This window comes from Lepisma saccharinum, chromosome 9, assembly GCF_977018435.1.
Source record: "Lepisma saccharinum chromosome 9, izLepSacc3.1, whole genome shotgun sequence".
Taxonomy (NCBI): Eukaryota; Metazoa; Arthropoda; class Insecta; order Zygentoma; family Lepismatidae; genus Lepisma; species Lepisma saccharinum.
The window spans coordinates 58545535-58564468 of record NC_139237.1 but is presented as its reverse complement, the minus strand read 5'-3'; the positions used below and the strand labels follow the sequence as shown (position 1 = coordinate 58564468).

Sequence of the window (18934 nt, the reverse complement as noted above, 5' to 3'; positions counted from 1 at the left end):
CTGGTGGGTGGTATGCTGGTGGGTGATATGCTGGGGCCTTATGGTAATGTGGTGGTGGTGGTGCGTAATGCGGGTGGTAGGGTGGTGGTGGTGGTGGATGGTATGGTGCCTTGTAAGGGTGGTAGTACGGCTTGGGTGCGTACTTAGGTGGTGGCGGTGGTGGGTAATAAGGCTTCTCGTGGTATTCTGGCTTGGGGTATTCTTCGTGGTATTCCTCCTTCTTCTCTTCGTATTCCTCGTGGGGTTCGTATTCCTTTTCGGGCTCTGGGTAGGCTGGTTTGTAGTCGTGGTGGTAGACTGGGTAGTGAGGCTTGGGGTAGTGTGGGTGTGGGTGTGGGTGGTAAGGGTGGTAAGCAGGCTTGTAAGGGTGATAAGGTGGCGGCTTGTAGTGAGGAGCTGGGTAGTGAGGAGCCGGGTAGTGATGTGGCGGGTGAGGAGGAGGGTAGTGAGGTGCTGGGTGAGGAGCCGGGTAGTGAGGTGGCGGGTGAGGAGGTGGGTAGTGAGGTGCTGGGTGAGGAGGTGGATAGTGAGGTTCTGGGTATGGAGGAGGAGGGTAGTATGACTTCTTCACGCGGTCGTCAGAGTCCTCTACCGCGTAGTCTTCTGCGATGGCCACGTCTTCCGGGATGGACTTCTTCTCTCGGGGTCCATCTTCCTCCAGCATCTGCTCCGGAGCTTCTTCCTCCAGCGATTCGCTCGCATAAGAGGACAAGACGAGGCAGAAGAACAGCCCTAAAGAGAGCAACACCTTCGGAGACGCCATTGCTAACCCTTACTGTTGCAGCTCGGGTCCGAATGTGGTGAGAAATACACGGGCACCTTGTTTTATACTCTTTGGAACGCAATACATATGCAATAATTAACCTCTAGAATGAACTTCAGATTACTTCTTTGCATTTTTTCCAAGCATGCGCAGACAGGAAGGTTCCTTACTGCATACGTTGGTTTTATTAACGTAAAGCCACGCCTTCGTTACTCGATCCTACCCATTGAGAAACATGTCAGCAGAATTATACCGAAAGTAGGCAATGACCTGCAAATGCAGTTTCCTTCTATAACGTGCTAATTAAATCCAGATTCAAATGTTATGGAAACAGATATTCAATAAATTGAGTGAAATATTTTTAAATGGTAAAATGGCGTCTAATTTCCGTGATTATTCTTTAATATTTTTATTTATAATTTGATATTCTAATGAATATATTTGCTTACACTATTCGTTTACAGTTTCTGATAACATTTTTCACTTGAGACTTTAACTAAATAACTAATGTACTCTCTAGCGGTCTTAAACCCCGAAAGTTTTTGGCTGAGTAACACAAGCCTTTCATCTGTCCCTATTTTTGGCAGATCAATCCAATCTTCCCCAGTCTTACGGGTTTCTTTTAGGTCCATCTCAACGTTATCCCTCCATCTTCGTCTTGGCCTTTCTACAGGTCTCTTACCATCATGTTTCGAAACAAAAATCCTGTAAACTCTTGTACCCTCTTCCATTCGTGCCAGTGGCCTGTCCACCTAATTCTTATTGATTTACTTATTCTAATAATATTTGGACAAGAATCCAAATTGTGCATTTCTGAATTATGTAACCTTCTCCACTCCAAATATTTTTCTAACGATTTTATTTTCAAATGCCCTTAATTTATGTTCCTCTTTTAATATAATGGGCCAAGTTTCACATCCATATAACACTACAGGCAAATTACTGTTTTGTATATTTTAACTTTCAATTTCTTAGATATTATATATAGATCTCCCCAATGGCGCAGTGGTATCGTCGTCGACTTATATTAAAGGGGTCCCGGGTTCGCAGTACCGGATCTACAAATTTTGTCCCCCCCCCCCGCAAAATATTACCAAAGGCTCCCCTCTATCTACATCCCTTTACACACACACACACATTTTTTATATATATATATATATGTGTGTGTGTGTGTGTGTGTGTGTGGGTGCAGTTCTTGATCTCATGATGGCAGTCACATACAAGGGCCCACAGGGAAATTCAGAAGTCCCTTAACACCTCCTATAAATAGTAAAGAAATTAGGCTGGGGTGCAATTGGTCACAATAAAAACAGGTTAGGCTTAGGGGGGACCGCGTTGGTGTGTTCCAAGTGGAAGTTCGCCATATTGATTTATTTTCGGTATCGGTATGTATTTTGCATACATTTTTTTTATTGAGAAGTAACTTTAATTAATTTATCTGTACACAAATCCAACTCTTTAAAAAACAAATATCCACATTTATGTAATCAGAAATAAGGATTTTACTCTAGTAAAACGGAACCCTCTGTTTTGGCGCCTTCGAGGGCAATGTCCTGGGCAATCGCTTGAGTCGCCCGGCCCTTAAGCCGCACACACACGTATTGTTTTGAACATTGGTTAAGCATTGGTATAAATATGTAACACTGTAACTTTCAGGCACATCAATGTAGTATGAAGTAGCGCACACATGTTTACAGGTACGTGTAAAAAAATATAGTCCTGATTATATAAAACAGTAGCATTTTGATAACAATATATTTTCAACTTCCGCTTGACTTTTCCGAAGGGAAACAAATGTGCCTATTTTGCAATGGGCTGGCTCATTCAAGAGCACGAAGACTACAGTATTTCCAGCTTCCTGCTCTATTTTCGCACATATATACATTCATAATATACCATACAGGGGTCCCGGGTTCGAATCCTGGCCTGGGCATGGGTATTTGTGAGTGTCCATTCATCAGTTTCATCATATCATCCCTCATCCCCATCTTCGCAAATTAGCCCAAAACTGGCACAAAAAGCGAAGTAAAATAAAGCAATTAAAAAAAATCATAATATACCATGCGTTTTCCTTAATTCATTGTCGGTTTGAAAAAGGAGATACTGAAATTGTAAACGCACATAAACAAGATAGACACTCAAACTGAGTAATAGACCCACATTATTGATTCTGTCCATTTCAGAGCAGAATCCTGCGTAAATTCCCACCTGTTGTGTGCGAAGTTTCTGTGTGCATAGGTTATGTAATATGTTGAAAGTTATACATTGGGCCCCCTATAGGTGGGGACCAAACGAGAACTTGAGGGCTCCGGGCCCCTCCGGTTTCGGTGCCCGTGCTGATGTGATATATATATATATATATATGACACTGTTTTCTCACACCTGGAAAGTGATACATTTGTTACAATCATGCAGTCATAACATTTTCCTGATTAAAGATAGGTTTATGAAACCTTCACCACTGCATTTCTCGTGAAATTGTTGCCTGATTTGATTCTAGTCTGACTGCCATGCGCGAGACACGGAGTGGGTGATCTACGATCGGAATTTTTCCGGCTTTGTCCTCGCATAAAGCGGCTCCAGGGTCCACCCAGCCTCAAATCAAATGGTACCCGGTGTGGGGGAAGATAAAGGCGGCCGGAGCGTGGTGCTGATCACATCACCTCCAAGTTGCGAGACATCGAAAATATGTTGGTCCCTACCCTACTTGTGTCTTCATGGCACAGGGAACTTTACCTTTACCTGTATATATTGTATTCGTTTCTGTACCCCTGAGTAACTACGTTTATTTTTTACATATGCGAACCCTCTATTATGTAAATGGCTGAGGGCCACCTAAAGGATTACTTGTCCCCGTGCGGGGTTTTGCGGCTTGTAGATCCGGCACTGCGGATTCGTTACCTGGTGGAGGCACATAGTGGTTCGGAACCCACTTTAAACTGTAGGTCCAGTCCCGATTAGCCTTACTGTGCATAAAGTGGACTTAAAACACCAAATCAATCAATCAATGTTAGATATTATACGACAAGATAAAAGTTTGTGAAGAGAAAAGAAACACACATTTCCTGAATTAAGCCTGATATAACATTATTCCTAAGTACTTGAATTTGGAAACTGATTCAAACGAGTTGTTACCAATAATAATATAATAATTACTTGAGACTTTAAACGGAAATTTAATTAATATATGGAATCTGTTAGTATCTTACCACCCCGTTAAATGCTCGAATTTCAATCTCACCACCAAAGTTCCCGGATTCGAGTCATGGACATCTGTGTTCTCTGTGTGTGTTCATCTTCAATTTCATCTAATCATCTCTCATTCTCGTAGTGAAAATAAGCCAAAAGCGGAAAAACAACGATAGATTACAAAAATGAGAAATTCTATAGTATTTTTACATAAATTATGTGAACTTTCTGATGAATAGCAATCGTAATAAAACTTTAATGGACGAAATTATTGAAATTCTATTTTATATTAAAGGACATAAGCACTATCCTGATCCGTGGCAGACTCTAACTCGAAGACCATGTTACAACAGGAAAAGAACGTATTCCATTACGTTATGTTGTATTATACTCTTGTATTATAAATTAAAATTATGTTAAAGTAATATTTTGTTGCTAGTAGCAGCAATTGCTTTCAGATAAAATTATGTAGAAGAGATTAGTATCAGAGCTCTATCTTTAACTTATGAACTTTTCTCTAACAAACAAATTAACATAAAGAAATGGATATGAATTTATTTGGTATATTCAAAATTTGAACCGGAAGTTCAGACCACCCACAAATTGTTTCGTCAGAAAATTTTCTACCAACGTTACATCGGTTCTAATTTTCCACAAATTAAATACAGTGTAGTAATGATCAGCGCAAACGGGACGACAGCACGATTCATACTGGTGGAAATTACCACACCAGTCTTCCCTTTCTCTCTCTCTCTCTCTCTCACACACATACACCCACCCACACACGCATACAGTTAGTTGGTATGCATATTCAGAAAACATTACATTTCTGAAATTTAAACTAAACTTAAAAGTACTCTTATGTTGAAGAAAACGATTGTTCATGCCACCGCGACGAAACATTCCTTACTTAACAAGCTTTTAGTATTTTTATATTATGAAAACCTTTGTTGGAGCTATATGTTTTTCATTGTAATATTATTTTTTGCAACGAAACGGGTAGCTTGCTTGCTTATTCGTTACATAAATAACTTTAGACAGAAATTGCACGTTTGATTTGATTTAGGCATTATTATGATGTTCCTGAAGGATTTTTTTTTACATTAGTTCCAATGTAGCATTGAAAACTATTTTAAATTCCCAATACTCAGGAAAAAGTACTGTTGAAGTGACATTCCCAAGTTCTTACTGGTCCTTCTGTGTCTTCCAGCTGTTAACAGATCCTATAAAGTCTAATTTATTTGTAGCCTGTATTTCCACCGAACGTAACTACAGAAAGAAACTGATTACTTGATGAAAACTCCCATTTCTTGGAGCTGGAGTAAGGTTGAGTTGGTAGAAACGACTTCGTGGCGCAACGGTAGCGCGTCTGACTCCAGATCAGAAGGTTGCGTGTTCAAATCACGTCGGGGTCAAAGCATTTCGTACATTTTGTTGACCTCTGTGGCCCAGTTTTCAGCCCAGCGCTACGACACTAGGGGTCCCGGGTTCGAATCCAGGCCAAGACAATGATAATAATGAGTAAAACTGATACGAGAAGAACATAGAAGACAATGACGAGGGAAACTATAGTTTCTTTTTCTGAGAACCTTCCCCCAAAAAGAGTGTCTGACTGCCACGCGGGAGATCTGGGATCGATTCCAAAATGAGTGATCTCAAGTTAGAAATTTTCCTGGCATGCAGAAAGAAGCTCTGAAGTTCATCGAGGCTCTAATAAATAGGCACCTTGAGTCAACCCTGGAGAGTAAATCCGCTCGGAGCGTAGTGCTGGTCACATCACCCCCTCAATGGCCGAGACTTGGGCCCTACCTGGATATCCTTCTACCTTCATGCAAAGGGCTACGACGCCACGGGTCCCAGATTCGAATCCTGACCTGAACATGGATGTTTGTGAGTGTCTATTCATCAATTTCATCATGGCATCACTCAACCCCATCTTCGTAAATTAGCCAAAAGTGTCACAAATGCGAAGTAAAATAAAGCAACCAATCAATCAATTCATGCAAAGGAGAAAACATTACTTTTCACTTATTTTAAATTTATTCTTATTTGTGGGTGTCTTCGTGTGGGTACTTTATAAATTGTAGAGCCCTGAAACGGAAACAAGTAAGATGTTTGTAATTTATAATGGCATAACTCGCATTGCAACTAGACAACCGAAAAGAGCGGCCGGCATTACGTCTCGTGTTCTTACTTCAGATATAAGAGTGACATTTTTGACTCCTTAGTGTGGATAATTCCCCCAGAAAAGTCTCCTGAAGTGCAAGGTAGAAGTATTACTTTCTGCAATTACACCAACGTATCGTGTTGTTTGACATGTGTCTATTTTTAGCTCATGTAGGCTAATCGGGGCTGTGCATACAGTTTAAAGTGGAATCCCACTAAAGTGGGTCTCCCCGATGGCGCAGTGGTAACACCGTTGTCTTGTAATCAAGGGTTTCCGGGTTCGATACCCGGAGGAGGCACGTAGTGGTTCGGACACCACTTTAAACTGTAGGTCCAGTCCCGATTAGCCTTACTGTGCATAAAGTGAAGTTAAAATAACAATTAAATCAATTCAATTTGAACCAAATTGCAATTTGTTTTCACCTTTCAAAAAAATAAATGGGTTAATATGTGTCCATTATTTTTACGTGGCAACATTCTGTTCCTTAGTGTATTTTAGATTGTAAAGCTGATATTGACGGCACAGGTGATGATTTTCAGTTCAAATTGGGAGTTTTGGTGTTTTTAATTGTTAGTTATGTACCTTAATAAAATATCCGAAATTAAACTCCCTTGCACATATAAATAAATTGAATAGCATTACGGTAAATGAACGAAGCATAAAAATAATTTTAATCTTACAGTGTTCTAGAGTTCATAATAGATGAATATTGTTTATTTTCATATTAGACATGTTTTGAGAAACATGAGCCACATAATAGCTCGGGTATTTTTAACTCTGTTTTAGACGGGGGGAAAAAGCCAACTTAACAAAATAGTTGACCTTCCCTGTGGCATAGTGGTAACGTAATCAAGGGGTCTCGGGTTTGATCCCAGATGGAGGCCCAAAATGGATCGATTCCTACTCTAAACTGTATGTCGAGTCCTGATTAGCCTATGCGTGCATAAAGTGGACTTAAAACAACAGCTTAAGCACTTCAAAAACACGATAGAATTAAGAAAGGGCTTTTCTTTTATTCTGATTGTATTAACATAACTATGTCCTCCTCCGTGGCCGTGCGGCCTAAGGTATGGGTTCGAGTCCACCTGCGATCAGTCTCTGGGTTCTCTACCTGTGCATAGGGTCGGTGGCAACCCACCATCGTGAGGAAATTGGGAAGCTACGAGTGAGTAGCATAACCCGGTCACGGATATCTCCTATAACGGCTGGGGTTTCGACTGCTGAGCCCACGTCACCCCATAAGTCGTTGAAGATCTCCACACCTTTATGTAGTATTGTGGGAGGGAGACTGGCAGTCGGGAGATTGCCCAAGGCCCTTCGAGGACTGTCTCGTCGTGGGTTATTATTATTATTATTATTATTATTATTATTATTATTATTATTAACATAACTATACATGGCCAACCACTTGAGCAAGATTAATTAGTTTAACCTGTAACATGTTTATGTGTATGTGAAAAGTGAAATGCAATTCTATGTATTTAACATAACCAATGGATCCAACAGGTGGTGAACATAACTGACAGGGCCGTAGCAAGGGATAGGCTTGGGGTGGCTGAAGTCTAGGACGGCACGCACAGAGTGCCCCATTCAGATTTTTTCTTAAAGATTACAGTCATAATATGCCACTGAGAAATTTACACTTGGCAGAGGTATATTCTGGTAACACACTGCTGGTACTTTCTGTTTCCCAACTTAGTAGAAATAGTACATTTTTAAAGGTTTTTTTAAGACACTAAGATATATAGCTGAAATATTTTTTAAATATGCTAAAACTTTTTAAAATCAGAAATATAAACTACGAATCTTTAATTATAACCTACATAATTTTCAATGAGGTTTTCTTTACTTCCCCATTTCAAAATTTGTAGGATGTAAATATCACGAATCATAGTATTAGAAGGAAATATCGATGAACCCATATACAATATCGATGGGGTCCGGGTGAGGGGGGCGGCAAACCCCAATCCTGCTGAGGGCGCCAAAAATATCCAACTACGGTGCCGATAACCGGTTTAAAACAATCCAAATATAGGCTTTTTGAGATCCATTCCAAATTTTTGAACGTTTCTACCACGCTAAAAGTGCCTGCTCAAAGCAAGGAACATTAAATTCTTAACAAATCACGAAGTTATTATTATTTTCAGAAAACACTAGCAATTTACTCAATGCGAGAAGCTTGTGGGCGCCACTTTCCTACTGCAAATGCTGAGTTCATTTGTTTGTCACGTGCTTGTGCCTATTCAGCGAATTCACAGGATGAGCAAATTCCGCTTTACGGCGACAAACGACATTCTCGTGTAACTCTAAATGTTGAGTAGACAAATTTCAAGATTGTGATGTGAAAATCAGTGAAATCAAACTTCCGCTCCATGATTGTACGCATTCTTTGAGTATTTTGTCACTGTAACACTGAAGATTTGCAACATGTGCTCCGACTTTGGGGGGCAAGACACTTTCTGTCCCCTCCTAAAAATTCACGTGGAGGTACAGACATTATGTACATTTAAGTATATAAAATATTGTTTATGCAAACCTTCCTCCCGCCCTAAAATTTATTTTATGTTGCCGCTGACTTCATGTTCTTAAAGAGAAATTTACTAACAATTTACAACTTGAAGAGACCAACTTATGAATGCTGCCAAATGAAAACTGCACTGTCTATTCTTGGAAAAATGGAGGCCATGACTGTAGTATTTGATACACAAAAATATGTGCAAAAATTAAGTTCTTGGGACATAAATACTTTAACAGTACTAATACTTTAATACAGTGGCAGACAAAAGTAAAAATAATTCAGGCGCCAGTTTTTTTGTTGTTGTTATTGTTGTTGTTTCCGATGGATCCAACTAAGATAAGCTATGGAATGTGATCTTTTTATTAATTAATACAAAATTTGATTATAAATAAATAATTCTTGCGCGGGAGTGGCCTTCCTAAAGAAGGCTCAACGGGTAACAACATGAATAACATCTATGCAATACATTCTAATATGTGGCCAACTTTACCATATCGCTGTAGATATTAAATTTCAATCAGCAACTATGTAGAAATTTACAATGGCATGTTTTTTATTCTGATTTAATTATACACATGATTCAGAAAATACACAAACATTACTATACTCGTTATTTTTTTTAATGTCATGGAAATTTTCGTAAGCGAACTTGAAATATTAAAAAAACAATTTTGAGGCGCCATGGCGACCGAGCGCCCTGTATTTTTCTACAGCTGCTTTAGTGGAATATATTAAAATGATATTCTATCGTCAAGGCTCATGTAAAACTCTCCAACAGGACTCATTCACTTATCAACACTAGACAACAATAGGCTTTTGAAAACCTTTGAAAGAGAATGTGAAAGAGGAACTTGATGTTTTAAGTCCACTTTATGCACGGTAAGGCTAATCGAGACTGGACATACGGTTTAAAGTGGGATCCGAACCACTGTGCCATGTGCCTCCACTGGGTATCGAATCCGGATCCCCTTGATTACAAGGGGACGATGCTACCTCTGGGCCATCTGAAAGAGGAACTTATTAATCTACCTTACTACATCACAAATTAACCTACCTTCCGAAACCCATACGCAGTGATCGAAGTGAGGAGGGATGCGGGGGTTGGTATTGATTTATTTATTTAATTGAAACACAACAGGCGCATGCCTAATTACAGTGTTCGATATTGAATGCCACCATTACATTTCCAAGATCAAAATAAAGGTAGTTCAGAAGAGATATGAATGACGTAATATTCAATTTGCATTAAATAACAATTGTGCAAAGAATTTATTTATTATATTATAGAGAAAAGACACAGAGGTAATACAATAATGCTGAAACTAAATTGTGGGATGGAATTAAACCTTGAAAGCTAATTGAAAACTGAAATTCTATGAACAGAACAAAGTATAGCTATAAAAATTCAAAGATTAGATCTAAAGTTACAATTACATTTAAATAAGTCTATGCTTGGGTTATTCTTAGAAAGTGAGTTAAATAACTTACACTCATGGGTTCAGCTTCGGTCATTTTGGTTCTTCCTAGGGGGATTCGAAAGAGGTCAGTTCTGGGCCTTAACATACAGTTTGGTAAGTAAAAATTTCAATTCCACAGGAGATGAGCCCCAGTTAACAAAATTTTCGCAAAGCAACCCCTAGTTATCTTATTGTCACCATGTTAAACCGTAGATAACCCTTGTAGCTCACACCAGCTGTTTAAATGCATCATCGAGAAAGATGCAGGAAGGTGCATTAAAAACGCATTAACTGATGCATTAAAGTGCATCTCGACATAAATACTCATTTACAATGTGATGCAGTTTGACGTTACCTTTACAATATGCAAAAATATATCGAGCTGTAAACCTGATTCTTTGCAGAGGCCATAAAACACACTTTAGCGCATCAATCGATGCGTTCTGGTGTTCAATCAATATGATGCATTTAGTTTTCTGGGTAAAGGCTCGACCAAGCATCCCTTCAGCTAACGTTCTCCCCTTTCGCAATGTAGGTATATGCATATTCAGTGTTTTTTTTTTTCTGGTAAGAAACGTACCGGTACTTTTTAAATTGGCGTTTGCTTGTGTTTATCACAGGGATGCCCATCCCCCTAAGGCCTATGACGCACTCCCCCCAAAAAGGTAGAGCATCCTCCACCCCTATATGCCGAATTATTTACTCAAATTATTTTGGTCAGACAAAATTTGCGGAACAATATAATACAGACATACATATTTAAGCAATATATGTTTACTTTAGGCTCACTTTCATGTTTGCTAACATAAAACGTACAAAACTGCCCAGGTTCACTGCCACTGTTAGTGTACTGAACCTATGCCCGTAGTCATGCAAGGGCCAGGGGGGCTCAGCCCCCCCCCCCCTTGGCACTGCCGCCAGACCACTTAAACTATTTTGTATTCTAATTTGTTTGAGGTGAAGAGTGAAAATGTAGACAGAATATATTATTTTGTTCACAACTTCGTTCGTTCATCTTCATCTTCTTTATGAGCAGAAATCTAAGCAGCGGCAAGATTCTCTAGATTTTAGAAAGTTATTTCATAGGGAGCCTTCTTTATCTGTACCATCCCTGCCCCTGTTGCAGCCTCACGTTTGACAGAAAGCTGTGACTTTGATGTCATCATCCACATTCCTTCCATATCTGCGTCAAATGTCAACAGATCTCAAGCTTTGGGAACGAAGGGGAGTTTTATTGCTTTGGCCGGGGGTGGAATGTACGGTAGGCACTATGATTGAAGTGAATATTGTAGATTTTAACATGTATGATATAAATATCTGTATCATCAAAAATCGTATGGAGTGTGTATTAAGGGATGGTGTCAGTAGCAGTCATTAGCACTTCAAGATATGTTTTAGAAGATATAGAAAAAAACCTGTAGTATTTGTATGATATTTCTAAATTTTATATTTTACATTAACTTAATGACCCACGACACACATAATTTATCTTCATTTAATACTATTAAACTTTTGAAAAATAGCCCTGTAGGCACCCCTCGTTCATCATAAGAACCACTCAAAATATTGTGGTGTCTTCATAAACGATTACCTGCAAAAGAGGTGCCGGTGTGGTGTCAGAAAAAGAGCACTGTGTATATTAATATTCAAGTAGAATATTTGCATTAATACATTTTAAAATGATAAACTCTGTGTTCAACATGATAAACAATGATATTTAGTAATGATAAAGTTTACTAATTAGCGCGCGCGCGTACAGAGAGAGAGAGAGACAGAGAGAGAGAGAGAGATGGAGGGAGGGAGGGAGCAAGAGAGAGGTAGAGATAGAGAGAGAGACGCACACACTAACACTACATATGCGTGTGTGTATATACGTATATACATATACATGCGCACGCAGGGTGTTATTTGAAGGAAGAATGACTGCTTACGATATTGTTTGGATTTTTTGATAACTGTTGTAATTCGTATAATATCTGGGTGCTTCAAGGGAAGTTAATCAAATTTTCCCCCATTGGATTTTTTTCAAATATGACACTGTATAATCTATGTATATACACACACATGCTAACACACCTAAGTGAAATCTCGAACACCGTACTATTGTGTGCAAAATGGCATACTTCTACTTAAAGTGCAGGATTTTCCACAAATACCCCGTACCATGGCACAGAAGAGTCCTATCCTTACATGTATGTCATCTTCTAATCACCAAATTGAACATGAAATATGTTTGAAATCGATATATAGACACTCTAGACTTCATTAGAGCAGCATGAATCAAATCATGTCAACGTGCAGTATCCCAGAAATTACATTATCCAGAAGTGTGAAATATTGTGAGATTTCCTGACTTCCATCATAGAAATGTGGCGGCGATTTAGTTCCAAAAATGGGTGGGTGGGGCAAGATGCCAAAAGTGGGGGGGATACAGTACATTTACCTTTGTATATAAGGTTTAGCATAGTGCAAGTTCAAAAGTGGCGAAAAGGGGGGGGGCAACTGCTCCCTCGCCCCCTAATCGCCGCCATTGAAGAAATCCGTATTGTGTCTCTTAACATGTCTTCCGCAAGTTACAAATTTTTCAAAAGTGACATCGAGAAAAAGTATATGGAACCAAAATCACAATTAGCTATGTTTTTTTATACTCTATTAATAATTAATCTCGATCTTATTTATGAAAATGCAATATTGTTTTATCTTTACATGAAACGCAAGTAAAACAAACAACACTTAAAAGTATTCTGGATTACGCAGAGTGGTCACTCTGAGGTGTGTACACATACGCACGTATGTGTGTTCATTAAATTAATACGATTTGATTATGTGATACAGAGTTCAAAACTGTGCAGTTTAACCGTGACGAAGAATTTGTGAAAGGATGTTAAACATTATTTTTAAGAATTATAAATAAAATCAGGCATTTGCCAAGACCTGATCTAATACATTTAGCTTCTTATTAGGTGTATTAATTATTCTACGAAGAATAATGGCGATTTCTTTTTCTTTCTTATCTTCCCCTTTATGCAAAATGAACAACCCTCCTCACATTTTCTTAACATGTTTCCAGTGGAGTGAAGAAGGAAATTACTACGAAAAGGGAAAGAAGAATCTATTTTATAAACGGGGTAAAACTTTCGGCTTCTTTATATTTTTATGGCCGTTGTTTAAGACTCGGTGATTTGTTTACGGCAAAATATTATCAACATTTGAGTACAATATATTTCTGAAATGAAATAGTCAACAGGGTCAAGTCGCTCTTTGCCCAAGAGTACATTAATTAATTGAAATTTGGATTGACTTAGGATTCGATTGAATTGAACCTTAGAGAGGTGTTGTAATCCTTCCAAAAAGATCGAGGCTGTGTTGATAAATTAGTATTTGAAATTCATACAACTTACACCCAGTAGTGAAAAACTATTTTGCATTGTGTATGACATTTGAGATGTCCCATTATCTGGCTTTTCTGACAAAAAAGGAGTATAAATTAAAGGATAGGGTGTGTTTTAATGTTCCATAACCATGGCAGTTAACTTCTGACTACAGTGTATTCCTGTATAGTGGAATCCATGAGTATTAACGTGCAAATTGTCCATGACTATTTTCATTTTTTTCTTCCATCCTGTGTGTTTTCAAGCGATGGATTTTTATGTATGCTGGTACAGAAGTTGTCAACAGCTTGTTTGGAGTTTTTATTTAATTCTTGAAGCTCTTACTGGGTCAAATAACGTGAACGAACATGGAGATGGACAATTTGCACGGTAATACTCATGGATCTCACTGTACACTTGTTCCTGCGTCACTAGGTGCCATTCAATAAATCGTACTACTAAGCACATTCCGGAAAACCTAAATGCACGTGTGCATGGTAACAGCTACTGCAAGCATTTACCTAACCGAAGGGTTATTGGTTTCTTTGACAGGAACTTTAAAGTACATTTCCAAAGATCATGGACATTGCCCTCTCTCGTCAGCTTTTCCTAGTACGCTTAGCTTTGGTTAGACTAGTCGAATGTAACAAAATTACATCTTGGTTTATTTATGCGTTATCCTTCGGAAATTTGCTACTTAAAAAAATCAAGCAGTTAGCCTACAGTTAGAACTAACTCAGTCAGAGTGGTTAATCATTTTCAAAAGTAACTCAGCCGAGGAAGGTAACTGTTAATTGGTTTTACAGTTACTTTATTCTAAAGTAGCGATCCACTCGAAACTTTCTCTGCGTTGATATATTCATGAACAAATTACAGCTGAATGCCAATAATGCTATAGCAATAAATTTCATCACATAAAAACAAACCACTATGTGGTCAGATATGAGAAATCTGTTAAATTTTCAAGGCTGTGGATCAATGAAAATCTTAGCTGGGAACCACAAATCAATTATCTGGCTGGAAAACTGAGCAAGACGATCTACGCTTTGAAGGCAATAAAGGCTACCACAAATTTAGAGGCAATGAAAATAATTTATTTCAGCTAATTTCGATCATTGTTAACGTACAGAATTATATTCTGGGGCAATGCATACAACAGTACCGTAAGCAGATCTTTATCTTACAATAGAAAGTTGTGTGAATTATGATGGGGACGAGAACAAAGAAACCGTGAAGGCAAATGTTCAACAATCTAGGTGTTCTCCCACTCCCATGCTTGTACACTTCGCAACATCTTATTTGACCGCCCTGAAAAATATATGAAAGTCAAGAATTCGTAAATTTGGCAGCATAACGCTTCAGAGCCAACTAAAAGCAGCCAACTTTGCAACATTTCTTCTTCCTGAATGAAAACGCTCGTGATTTTTTGTCATTCTTTCACATTCCATAAAGTAAAGATAGCCTAAAGCAGTAATAAAATATATGTGTAGACAAAAAAATGTTAAGTAGAAATACGAATGTTGAAAATATTTCAAGATTCTTCGTTCTGAATTTGAAAATAGGAAAATGTATGTGCATTGTGAAACACTGAACAGGTTCTCATCCACCTGGAAAGAATTGCGGTCACATTTGAATGCAAGAAGGCAAATTTATGATGATTTTATGCGAAATGTTTAGTAAAGATACCTTGCACAACACCAAACGATTCTGCCAAGTGAGTCTTTTCCTTGGTTCTTTGCGAAAAATGGTTCGAAACTCCGGCACAATGCTGCTTCAACTGAGATTAACGTGTTTTACTGAGCTTTCTGTTAGCAATCTGCTGGAGTATTTTGTTAGATGACAGCACTTTCGTTTTTTTCTTACTGAAGTTGTGTGTTGCATGGACGTTGGTAAGTTCTGCCAAACAAAATAAGTCTTTTTCTGTACGAATTTAAAAGTTTTATGAATCATATCTGGTTTAATCTGACAGTGAAGTTGCGAGTGTGGAACTTCGATAGCTGCACGAGGCATCCATGTTGCTTCGTAACTTCCAGTTAGGCTGGTAACTGCAAGAAGAAGTACCAGTAAAGATAATCGCCACCAGAGTTCCAGTTACGAGCTAACTGTACATTGAAAAACCGAAATTTTCACTAACTTTCAGTTACGTGCTAACATTAACCTTAACTGAACATTGAAAAACCTGCCCTAATTTTACTTTAAAACTACAGATTAAAGCGATAATAGTGTCCAGAAAAAGAACCTCAAAGTAGATCTTCTCACAAAGTATTTTAATCCATTGCCAAACATTTCAGTTAAGAATAATATTATGCTTTTTCATTGACCGTATTTTCGATTCATGGTGAATTTGCTGAAAGGACCATGTCAAGAAATCTAAATATGTAAGTTTTACTAGTAAATGCATTAAAAATGCACGAAAAAACAGGAGAGGAGAAAAATAAACCTCAAAAATAAGTAAAAATGTTACAAAAACTGTTAAAAATACTGACAAGTAAACTAAAAGCCAAAAAGGGCTGAAAAATGCAAAAACAAAATGTAAAATAGAAAGTGTTTTCCGGCTCTAACTGAAGGGAAACGGACATAATATCAGGTTTAGCATTGTTTCAAAGGGTCAGAAAAAAAGTTGATTTTTCATCAACTTCCGGACACTAATTAGTAATTATGACCATTGAAAAAGTTGGAGGTAGCTTATTTAAAATTTTCTTGCTGAGGGATCGTATCGTTCCATATCTCCACTTCATAATAAAGAAAAACATCAAGTTCATATTTCGAAAATGACTTGGAGTTTTCCACCACGAAAATATGTTTCTCATAGTTTGAAGTTCGTTAGTATTATCTTTCTAGGTTTCCATTGTTCTAATTTCACACATATTTTATATTTCATACGTTCCTCTCTCTTTTCATACAGTCTTTGGAAAAAAAACTGAAGTTTCTTGTCAAACGGGGTCTAGTTCAAATGACTCCATTTCGCTCTCCTGTTCCTACTTTAAACAAACAACAAAATACTTCGTAACTAAACGATTGCTTGATCAAAACACGGAATTTTTACACAATTTACAAAATAAGACAAAACGCCAAAAGACATGTTCATCATTTTTCCCTTTCAGCGTTTCTCGATTTTATCTGAATTCGTTTCCTCATGAAAATTGCCATGAGGAAATTATAGATATGACATTATGTGTGAATTGGTTCCTTCAAACTGGTATCAAATTTTAACATGAGCTACCTGGAGAAGAGGTAGCGTGCTTGATTCTTATGAGGGAGTTCGTAGGTTCGATTCTCCATCTAGGCAGGATTTTTTTTCAGAAGTAGGGGAAGGTGGGGGAATGGCGCTCAGCGGGCAATGGCGCTCACCCCTCTGTTGTCGTTACGGAGGGTGTTATTGAAGAGTAATCTGTGCTGACACCTAGAACCCAGTACTACGAGGCACCAAACAAAAGGCGGCACATGTGGAGTTGACTTTTAAGAAGCAGGGTGCGAAAAACGAATTCGTCATATTTTCTTATAAAATTGGGAAGGGAAAAAGTGCAAGGTAAGTAGACGGAACCTTGAAAATTTTACAGATATAATAATAGTATCTCCTTTTTATTTCTTAATTATTATAAAGTAAACATTTGAGGTTCTTCATGAGACGAGAAACAAATAACATAATATGGCGCCTATCGGGTAATGACGCTCACGCTGTTTGTGATGGGAACATGAAGGGTGCTAACACGTTTCTCATAATAAGCGTCCCATGTGTGCATTTTTGTGCAAAATTGTGCTCAATTTAATTAGTATCTGCATATTAATAAATATAAGTACTTAAAGATATAGTTTCTGTATAGTACAAAAATGGTATTGATTTACTGTTAGGATGATTACTGAGTGCCATTAACCTACCAATAGGGCAATTGCGCTCACACGCACATTGTTACTTTTTGACGTTTACAGATATAACTATTAACGACAGAGAGTAAAGTGATACGCAGAGATGTACTACAAACATTGCTTTTTCAGGCCCACATTTTCTTTTTGTTTCACTGCGTACAGTTTTTGAGATTTTTAAAATCTGCCTTAGGTGGTCGCAATTCCCTCACTTCCCCCTATATCGTTGGGTGTAAAGTTTATCCACCATGCTAAGAAGTTAACATTGGTCTCTGTATTTCACGAGAGGAAAGGAAATAGTAAGAGAAAGTTATTTCGATGATAGGAGGAAGTCACATGCCACGTGGAATGCGCAGAATCAAGTTACGTAGAGCTAAGTCTGTAAAGGTGGTTTCGAATATTGCAAAGTTAGTGCGGAAAGTTTGTTATATCTGATACTCGTACTTTCTGTTCAAAGAAGACAAACATTTTAGATACAAAGCAGTTAGGAATTAACGATCATTATAAAGTTTTGAATTTTTTGTTTGTCACTCACTATATAAATACTTATTAGTAGTTTCTTATCGAATCGGCCTCCGTCGCAATAACAATTTATTTATGTTAATTAGCTATTTACTATTATTTTTAGACGCATGGTAAGATGGTGGTCAGAGGATTGACAACAGTCATTACGAAGGAACGGACATAAAATTACCAATCTTAGCAATTTGAACTCATTAAACGCTCTCCTTCGTTACAGTACTGCACTACATCACTACTTAACATAACTGTATATCTTTTTTTAGTATATCGAAATCAAATAATCAATATTTTAGGTGTCAGTGAAGAACAAACAATACATAACTTAAATAACATTACATTTTGCATCCTGAATACATATATGTGATTTGTGAATTACTCATTATGTGTGTGTTAACACAACAACGTAGCCGAGCGGGTTGGGGGGTTAGTGGGTAAAAAAAAAAAAAGAAGAAGCGGGTTAAGGCGTTCACTCGTCTTGAGATCGTTCGCTGCGTAACGGCGTAGGTTCGAATCCGGCTCTGGTCGGAATTTATTCGGCAACCCACCATCGTGAGGAAATTGGGAAGCTCCGAGTGAGTGAGCGTAACCCGGTCAAGAAGACCTACAACAACGGCTGGGGGTTCGTCGGGCTGATCACCCGTCACCCCAATACTGGTCTAAGATCTCCACGCTATAACAGGTGACGGAGGAACAGTGTGGGAGGGAGACCAGCAGTCGGTATGTAAGCCAAGGCCCTCCAAGGGCTGTAGCGCTGTGGGTTATGTTATCAACAATAACTAAAAAGAAAAGTTTTAACTTTAAATCCTGAAAATCTCCAACTTCTAAGGGGAAATATGCGCAGAAGGGACGTCCCTCAAGTGTGCATCGGATTCATTTTTTTAATATTCTAATATCAACGGTATCTGTTCAGCAAACAAAAAAAAGAAAGAGGAGAGGGTGGGATTTGAACCCGCGACCTTTCACGCTTGACGAAAAGTAAGGATAGCAGCACCTAACCAACTGTTCTACGTTAAATTAATAATAACCCACAGCACTACAGCCCTTGGCGGGCCTTGGCTTACATACCGACTGCTGGTCTCCCTC

At 38.2% G+C, this 18934-nt stretch overlaps 1 protein-coding gene and 1 non-coding gene across 2 annotated transcripts in view; both read left to right on the top strand.

The window, feature by feature from the left end:
• LOC145992683 (uncharacterized) overlaps nt 1–18934 on the top strand; it is a 245492-nt gene that overhangs the window by 75621 nt on the left and 150937 nt on the right. The window lies entirely within an intron of this gene.
• Nucleotides 5296–5367, top strand: TRNAW-CCA (transfer RNA tryptophan (anticodon CCA)). Its single transcript has one exon. It is a non-coding gene; the product is annotated as a tRNA-Trp (tRNA).